The sequence below is a fragment of the Aotus nancymaae genome, unplaced genomic scaffold (assembly GCF_030222135.1).
Source record: "Aotus nancymaae isolate 86718 unplaced genomic scaffold, 86718_ANA_hifiasm-v0.15.2.pri h1tg000030l, whole genome shotgun sequence".
In the NCBI taxonomy this organism is placed as follows: Eukaryota; Metazoa; Chordata; class Mammalia; order Primates; family Aotidae; genus Aotus; species Aotus nancymaae.
Genome location: NW_026988443.1, coordinates 31,215,441 through 31,225,688, shown reverse-complemented (window position 1 = coordinate 31,225,688; position 10,248 = coordinate 31,215,441).

Below are 10,248 nucleotides of genomic sequence, written 5' to 3'. Positions count from 1 at the left end.
ACAATGTAAAAACTGGTTAGTGGGTTTTTGAGACAGGTTTCCCTCTGTCACCAAGGCTGGAGTGCAGTGGTGTGCTCTCTGCTCACTGCAACCTCCGCTTCCCAGTTCAAGCGATTCTGCCTCAGCCTCCTGTGTTCATGTATTTATATAGGATTCAGATTTCAGTCCTGCTCTAATTGAAATGATCAACAAAAGCCATTTTTAAAAATGTTTCAAAAGCAAAAAACATTGCTATAACTTGGAGACCAACAGTAACAATCCATGAGATGGAGATGGGAGCCCGCAAGATGACTTAACATGAACCATTTCAAAGCAACAATTCCTTCCAGGTCAAAGTCATCTCTCCTGTTTCTGTAGAGTCCGTTTCTTTCATTTCCCTTTTTCTCAAGAGGATGGCAGGGTGAAGAAACACTGGGAAATCTTAATGATGTGTGTAAAGTCATTCTCTGGTCCCTCTAGTCTCCTCTCTGAAGTGAGTGATCTAGCCTGTAATCCCAGAGCTTTAGGAGGCTGAATTGGGAAGATCCCTTGAGCCCCAAAGGTCAAGGCTGCACCAAGCTATGATCACACCACTACACTTCACTCTGAGTGACCAAGCGAGATCCTTTGTTTATAAATCAATGTGAATGATCTGAACTTTTGAGGTACCCTGCTATGGGGTCTGCCTTAGAGTGGTTGATCATGCCTCCTCTTGATTAGGAGGGCCACTGTCTAGTGCTCACTTCTACTGTTTCTAGTCATTTGCCTCCAGTGAAAAGCTCCCCACTCTCTGAAGTCCCCTGTCCTACTCTCAGGCCTCTGCAGATCATCAGCTGAGTGTGCACCTTGCCGTCTTCCTGCCAAAAGCACATGGAAACTCCAGGTATAATTGACAATGCCATCTGTGGGGGTGTATCAGTCTGTTTTCACACTGCTATATAAAACCACTGAGACTGGATAATTTATAAAGAAGGGAAGTTCAATTGACTCACTAAAGTTTCACATGGCTAGGGAGGCCACAGGCAACTTCCAAGCGTGGCAGACGGCAAAGGGGAAGCAAGGCATATCTTACGTGGTGGCAAACGAGAGAGCAAGAGTGAAGGGGAAACTGCCACTATTAAACCATCAGGTCTTGAGAGAACTCACTATCAAGAGAACAGCAAAGGGGAAATCTGCCCCCATGATCCAATCACTTCCCCATGTGCTTCATACGGCTTTCAGGCCATCCGGGAAATTATACAAAGGTGGGGCCCTCACTGGAGGGCTCCAATACAGTTTGTTGCTCACATTCACCTTTGATTAAGTCTCATGGGCGTGGAGCGCACCGGGTCTTCTCTCTAGGTCCAGTTCCGGGCACTTAACCTAGGTATTCAACTACCACTCCTTGCACTCCCACCTTCTTTTTCAGCAGAAATCTTTTTGCTTTCTTTCCAGATAGAACTACCTCCTACAACCTGCCCAACCCTATAGTATCAACTTATGGTGAAATCCCACACCCTGAATCATCCCGGCTTAGGAGGTCTTGCAATGCAAAAGCAAGGTTTGGAATTCAGCATATCGTTTTATTGCCAGAGTCTGTTCCTCTGTCAAAGCTATTTCATCACTGTGAACTTAAAAATTTTAGTTCAAAGACAAGAGCAGAATACTAATGCTGGTTCTTCCCCCATCTTTCAACAATACTAGTTTTCCTTGATGCAGCAGATGCCTTTGGTGCCATAGGGAAAACGTGACACTGTTGGGGCGCTTACTGTGCGCTAGGCTTTCTTTTAAGCAATTTATATTTACTCAATTCTTTGAAGCATCCTAGGAGACGGGTACTATTATTACCCCCATTCTGTAGAGGTCACTGAGGCTTAAATGGGTTAGACAGCTTGGTTAAGTGCACTCATCTAGCAAGTGATAGAGCTAGTGTCTTCAGGAAAGAAGACAACAGCAGCAGCCATCCAAGAGCCAGAAGGACTTTTTTTGTTTCCTGTATAATTTACCATATACTAAAGAATTAAGTAGTTATTATCATCCTTTGGGCTCCACACTTTTACAGTGGAAAGATCGCCTTTATTCATCTCTCGTATAAGCCAAAGAGGAGCTACTTAAAGTGGGAAAGCATGAAGGGGTGTCTGGGGATGTCCATGGGTTGAGGATACAGACTGGTCCACTTTACCTCCCCCAAAGCCACTCTACTGAGTCTAACTCTTATCAGAACTCAGTTTGAATAATCCCTCCCTGTGGGTGGCCTCCACATTAATGAAGTATCTCCTGAGCGTATGTCAAAATCAGATTGCCTGGACTGAGCTGTATATAGAGCATCCATTTCGGTTTTTGAGTGGATGGGGTCCCTGGGAGCGCACACCTGAGAAATGGTTTCTAAGTTTGTAATTTCATTCCACTTGACTCGCCATTTCTCTCCACTTTTGGAGGCCTCTGGGGATCTTCTGATGCAGAAGGTGCCAAGTGGAAGCAAACACTCACACTGTGTTCCAAGGACACCTTGTTTCTTTGGCTGTTGTGTTGTCTTGGTTTGCCATTTTGTAAAAGTATGTGTTTTTTCGTTCACCAGTTTAAACACCCTTTTGAGCTATTAACCATTTGGTCCTCGACAGCTTTTCTGCATCCAGCTGTGACCCACAGTCACTTTCTGATAAATCTGAAATTAGAATCAGGAGTGTTGGCCCACACATTTTAGAAGGCAATGACTTTTGTGGTCCCTAATACATCCAGAGCATTTGGTACACTTTGAGCCATATAATAACCACTCAACTTGTACTTTCTTGAATTAACTTATGGCATTAAGCTTATGCTTTTAACAAGTGATACATTAATTAACCTAAAAAAAGATGTGGTCTTATATGCTTCATCTACAAGGAGGACATTTTTGATTATGGATTTTGTTTACAAATCTTCAAACAGGGAAATTTAGTGATTTGATGAACCATGGAATCATTTGCTTGCTCAGCCCAATTTCAATTACTTTTGTCCAGTGTGTTAAAGATGCCTTTGGCAGTTTGACACTTTTACATTTTAAATATGTCAACTCAACTTCCATTGTAAACCAGGAACCATAATGGTTCCAATTTGATAGAGGAAACTTAGTTACCTTAAAATACATACGCCAAGTATATAAGCAAATTCAAAGAAAACTTATAACCTAGAAGATATTCAAGTTTTCTGTATTTACCAATATAGTTTTCTCTGAAGATAAAGTCATCAACTGCCTATGTTTGTGTATCATTAAAATGGCAAGTGATACAACAAGCAATTATTTGTAGTTCCTCAGAAATTTGGAGACATTCACTAAACTTGTATCACGAATTACAGCTCCCTTAAACCTAAAATGCAAATGCTTTTGATTTTTTTCATGCCTAGTTGTCATTATAGCAGTTTCCAAGTTAAGTGCCATTTAAAAAAATCCTCTTAATCACATCAGTGTTATTTCAACTATGTCAATTCAGTGTTCAAATGACTTCAAATCCTCAAAACGCTAGAGGTAAGAAACAATTTCAGCATGAAGTTGTGTCCAGTTCCTCTACATCGTAGTATTTGAGTCTGCCTTTTCGCTTGCACTGGATTTAAAAGATCATCAAGGAAAAGATAGAGTATTAAAATACATGAGTTGTTCAGACCTAATATTGTTATCAAGAGTTACCCAAAATGAAAACATCATTCTTTGAGAAAACAATGTCCCTCTAATGTCACTACTTGACAGTTATATAGTGTATTATTTCCTGGCTTATACATCATTTCTCCAACAATATTCAGTGTTCGAGTAACTAGGTAGATATTATAGCAATTAAACTCAACTTTCTCAGACTTACCTGGGCAAAGGGCAAGTGAGAAGTTGAGTCGATTCAAAACCAGCTTAGCAGGAGAGGCGAGCCACAGAAGTGACAGGGAAGCTACAGGTTACTACAGATCTGTGAACTCAGCCAAACACAGTGATGGCAGGGATTACCTGCTACAAAGACATTTTTTAGACACATACTCATGGGTATGGGCAGAAAACTGAAGGACTTTATTTGTGAATTGTATAACAAGTTATTTTAGTTTCTGCTCTGTGGAAAGTGTGAAGCGTTCCAACCAAGGGTTTTCATGTAGATTTTTTGGCACTCATGCTATAGATTGCCAAACGTCTAAGTCTGATCATGACACTGAATTTTTTAAAAATTAGGTTAGATTTCAATATCTGTGCTTGTTCCATTTTGCTTCTATATACAAATCTTTAATTCACTGTAAAATCATGTCACAGGTAAATTGTGCATTAAATATTTTAAACACTTCACTGATTCAGCCATTTTGTCACCTAGTGGCTGTATTAAAAATTGCTAATGTATTTAAGAAAGACATAGCAATCTTCGTGTATTACTAATTCCTTATTTTTTTCCAGCCATTTAATTACTATCCCTGGGAAAGGCATGATCCTTCACATAAATGCCATGTCATCAGAGGGATATCATTGCTCTGCCAAACAAATTTTCATTAAGAAAATAAGATGGACCAAATAACAAAACAAAACAAAACAAAACACTAATCTCCTGATTTTCAGTTGGTATAATCTCTAAAGAAAAGCTGCAAAGCTTTCTCTGCAATTTACAATGTCTTTCGAAAAGGCCACAACTCATCACAATGCCACATTCACTTTTTCTAATGACTTAAAAGTTTGCATTTAAAATTTCTCATCTGACATGGAGCTCCAGGACATTAATGTGGCCACATACACTAGTGGTTTAGGACAGTGACTCTGTCTGGAGGGTAGAGATCCCTTCTGCCTTCCAGGAGCCCAGAGAAGCAAGGAAAGGGAAACAGGTCAGGAGGCACAGCTGACTCAGTAGCGTTGAAACCGAACCGAAGTTTCTGTTTCAGCAGTGGTGAGGGGAGCAAGTGTCCATCACTTTGTGGAAGGCAGCCTGAAAAACTCAGGGATTCTTTGTCTTTGTTTTGTTATCATCTAGATATTGTGTTTATTCATTTTTTTTTAGATTCGGGGTGTAAATGCGCAGGTTTCTTACATGGGCATATTGTGTGATGCTGAGGTTTGAGATAGGAATGATCCTGTCACCAAGGTAGTGAGCATAGTAACCAACAAGTGAATTCATAGCCACTGCAGTGTTTCCAAAAAGGTGTTGTGAAATAATATCAGGGGATGGGGTATTTTACCCCAAAGAAGGTATCTGAATCCGTAACTGTAACCATATCCCTGTAACATTCAGAAAGCACAGCTGCATTTAGCGTTGCTTCTTTCAGTTTTGTGAGCGATTTCCACTGGGATCTGTGGATACTGTTATTTTATGGACCAGTACTTCCAGGGGATTTATTTCCATGGCTGGATTAATAATGATTGCTCCGAAATCCCTGAATGACCCCGCCATACCAACACGGTCATCTCCCTTTCCCCACACACAACTTTCTCTATGTTTTGGTTGCAATCCTTTTCTTCCCTTCTACTTCTAGCTCTGTTTTAGTACATGATGTTCCATCAAACTAGAGGACGCTTCTTGGTTTTGTCTTAAGATTATACTTTGTGTTACTTCCTTAATGGAAATGAGAAACGACAAATTTACATACAACCCCATAATTTGCTGTTGTAGTACCTTATGAGGTAGTGAGAATCATTACTAATAGATCAATTTGTCATTAAGTAACAGAAAGTTTAATGTCTTCCTCCATGACAGAACACAAGCTTCTTGTAAGGAGGCTCACCATGTGTTCCCATCACTGCATATGCTTCCACCAGGTAAATCCTCTTTGTATCTACAATTAGCTCAGTACTCATCAGTGTCTTCAACTATGCCGTGAGCCAGGTGAGGACAGGGCTTCTTTGCCCATATTTTCTTCACCCTTTCATCCAGGAGCAGGTCACAGTCATTGAAAGTAGAGTAGATCCACAACGAATATTTAATGAATGAATGAAACTTGAACTCAGGCTCACTGCTACTGCCCTAGTTCAGACCTTAATGGTGTTGTATTGGAGCACTCAAGGATTTTCCATCCTTACCACTATTGACCTTTGGGCCAGATGTTTGATTGTGGTGTGTGCATGTAGGGGGAGGGAGGCCATTCCATTGACTGCAGGTTGTGTAACTGTATCCCTGCCTTCTATCCACTAGATGCCAGCAGCACCTCCCTCCAGTTCCATCAAAAATACCTCTCTAGATATTGCCAAGTGTGGTCTTGGGTATCAAAATTTCACACTCAAAAAGCAGTAGGATAAAGCAATAATCTGGTATTTGTCTTCCTTCTCCTAATAATCTATCACAATACCAGTGACCATTTCTCTAGAAAAATGTCAATAATATCACTACCTTTTACTAACACATGTATAGAATTTATATTTTGCACTTTAAATAATGGCATTGCCAAAAGCAAGTCCTGACATAGGAGCCCCGTACTGTCTCTGCCATGAACTGCTACTCTGACTTTGGACAAGTACACTGACATCCCTAGATTCTAAGTTCCTCATTTCAAAAGCTAGGCTTAATGATTTAAAATATTCTTTTACTCTAAAATCCTCCGATTCTTAATTCAGTTGCCTACACAAATTGGCAAACACTATACTTTGCATGATGTTCAGGCAGATATATTTTTAGGTGTTTAAAAGAAATCGTATCCATCTGCTCCAGAATGCTTTCTAAGAACTCAGTCTGATCTAAGTATTCTTTTGGGGTACTGTGAAACCCTATGCAAAATTTTGTACATTTTATTTTGAAAATCAAGTTATTTTCAGACTAGATCTTTAGTGATGCCGTGTTGTTGGAAGAGGAGACCCTGACTCTTACTATTTTGTGACCTTGGGGAAGTGAATTAGCTTCTCTAAACCTAATTCTCTCGCTATGTAGATTAGGAATAATATGTGTGGTACTGTGGTTTCTGGGATTTGACAATGCCTGCTACATACTAAGTGTTCAATACATTTTAGTGTTTTCTCTAACTCTAAGCACTTTTTAGCAATAACCACGGTACTTTAAATCAGAAGCATTTTTTTCCTTAGTGCCACATAGAAGAATTGTTCACCTTGCCCTCAATGACATCATTTATTGGAGGTACCGTAGCATTTGAGCTTTTCAGTGGACACATCTTAGCAGTCTCCAATACAGGAGCTCACTATAAAATTTCAATTAACTATCACTGGTGTCCATGCACATGTACATGTATGCAGTATATACTTGTTCTAATTGGCAAAAAATGTAATCTGACTAACCTATATAGAAGCCAACAAGAACCACTTGTTTACAATCTAAATGGAAGATCTAAAAAACAAAGTTATCCCAATTTGCATAGAATGTCCTTTGGTTTTAACATTTAATATGAGAACTCAAAGGAGCTGAATCATAAAATATGGCACTATCTGATTTGGCCAGTCCCAAAGGGGCACACATTTATTCAGATTTTCCAAACTAAACAAAGTAAGGCCTGAACATGCTACAATACAACCTGGAACTAACTTTTTCCCCAGGATGCTATAATTACACTCTTAAAATATAATTAGTTGAAGCAATTCGTATGCAAAGCACATTGTAACGTACATGCCTTTACGTTGTCATATGGTTGCTTAGCTCACATACCCTAACTTAATAACCTATTATCATTAAAGACGATCTGAGAACATGTAACAAAATGTTGATTTAAAATATGTCAGCACATGTAGAAACAAAATGTGATTAAAAAATGAAATGCAATTTAAAGTAAAATGTATTCAATGACTAGTTCTCTGGTTGGTCTGAACAATAGATGCAGGGATCATTTTGAAATTTAGAAATGGCCTCAGCTTATACCAATTATATCAGAATATCTGAGCAAAGATTTCTGCATGGCAATGTCTGGGCTGCCCAGGTGATTTTAATAGCCAAGTTGGAGAAATAATGAGCTAAGTTCATCTAAATGGTATTTTCAGGTATGCAGAAAAAAATATATCCAAATCCCAAAGACACTGTGATCAAGTTTCCTTACTAAAGGAAATTATACCCACGGGGTTAGCCGTCAAGGCAGACAAGCCACTCTCTTTTGGTTGCTGGCCTGATTGTCTAATATGTTTAGGTACGAGTCACCTTCAGTTTTAAAGCTTTTGCCAATTCTTGAAAGAGATGAAGTTTTAAAGTTTCATAAGAAACTGGTGTTAAGAGGAGTCTTGTGACAATCTTTATGTCTCTGTATCTCCAGTAATTTTAAACTCAAAGACAAACATTTGTCATTTGTAGATATTTAAAAATACAACAAGCCTCCAGCTTCTCTGATATGGTTTTCATGGGAAATACTTCATTGTTCCACAAAAAAGCAAAAGTGTTATTTTCCTATCACTGGTATGATTTCAGCTCAGAAAACAGAGGGTGACAGCTTTCCAAAGGGACCTGAGGGAGTAGAAATGAGAACTATGTAACAGAAACCAGATTTATTAAACACAGCCACATGGTACCCACCTGGCTGAAGAAATTTGGATAATGGTTTGCTTACTACACATTAAAAACCTCACCTAGTTTGCTATTTTTCAGTGTTAATTTTATTATAATGAAGTCTGCCAAGAGAAACTAATTTCTTAATTTAGGATTTGGGAGAATTCTACAAGAGGTATACTTAGTGTATTTTAGGAAATGCTAAAAACACGAGAACAGCAATTAATCACCTTACTCCTGCAGATGGAATTAAAGTTATAGTCATGGTATTTTCAGTCTTTTGCAGAAAGTATCAAAAGGAATCATCACATACATTCTCTATAGCCACACCATGTAAACTAGATATATTCAGTATTTACACTTAGCAATTGTGTAATAAATACTTGCAAACATTGTGCATTTGATTATACAGGTGTAGTGTCAATACACGCTCTTAGTGAGGTATTTGCTCCTAAACTTAACCTAGAATGTTGGAAATCTTGGGGAAAATATTTGACCTTTCTTCTTTTGGGTATGTTGTATTGGCCCAGCCTATTGGCCTTCCTGCAGTACCTATGATGGCAAGCTATACACCTGTAAGGCCGTTTAAATCTGCTAGTTTCTGTCTGGCTAGCCGCTTATTTCAGTTCTCAGCTCAGAAACAAGCTCTACAGGGCATCCTTCTAACATTGTTTTTATTCACAGCAGTTATGGTGATAATCTTACTGATTATCTTTATGCTCTAGCTCCCCCTACTAGAACGTGATCTCCAAGTAAACAGGTGTTTTGTCTGTCATGCTCACAATTCCTGACAACACTTCCTGTGTATACACACACATTTATGTATATAATTTGGTAAGCAGATCAAAGAAAACACTCCTGCTGTGGTGGATTGAAGAAATGGCTGTAAAATCCCCTTTCCTTTATCTACTACACCCTTTTTCAATCCAATTTTGCAGCTCTTCCCCCTTAAGAAGCGCAGTTAGTTACCCATTGCTAGAATCTAGGCTGGTCTTATTACTTGCTATGACAAACACAAGTCACAGAAAACGCTTTAAGACACTGAAATCCCTCTGTCCCCTTAGGAACCGGAGTTATCCTGTTGCAGAACCAAAGAATTCATGGAGGAGCAGTATAGCCTGTAGCCAAACAAAGCAGAGAAGGAGGGCTGCTCACTTCACCTGGAGTCGCCGTAAACAGGTGAATCCAGCGAGACCAGAGAACGACCCAACTGACGCATAGGTTTAACAAAGCACTGTGGCTTCAAAATGCTAACTTTTAATGGGGATGTGGGAGGCTGCAATAGTAAAAATCTAAGACGTGTGGTATTGGCACATAGGTGAACAATTAATAAGAACAGTATTAGCCAGAGCTGGAGAAAAACTGGGAAGAAACTTGGTTACCACCACCTGGAAAAGTGGTCGCAAAATTTTATCAGATTCTGGAAAAAAGGTGACCTGTGGTTGATAGTGAAAAAGCAGTTGCCAAAAGTTGTCACTTGTGGCAAGTGGAAAGTAGCAACCATGTACTTAATGAAGTGTTGGCATTAGAAAATTAATGCAGGAACAGAAAACAAAGTACTGCGTATTCTCATTTATAAGTGGGAGTTAAACACCGAGTTGTGACATGGAAATTGCCCCATAAACCGCATACCTCGACCCTACCTCGGCTTTCGGTTGAAACTGCTCTCTATAACCCTAATGTGACAGGCCAGCAGTCCAAACCAATGCCATTTTGGCTCCTGCGACTTGTAATAAGGTCTGTAATTTCCACCCTACCCAGACAACCTGTAAACTAACGCTTGACTTCTGTGAACCACTTAAGTAACAATTGGAATGTCCGAAGCCCCTCGCCCACACCCCCGCCCAGGAGGCGATTTATGAGCATAAAAGGTCTTGACACCCTCCTT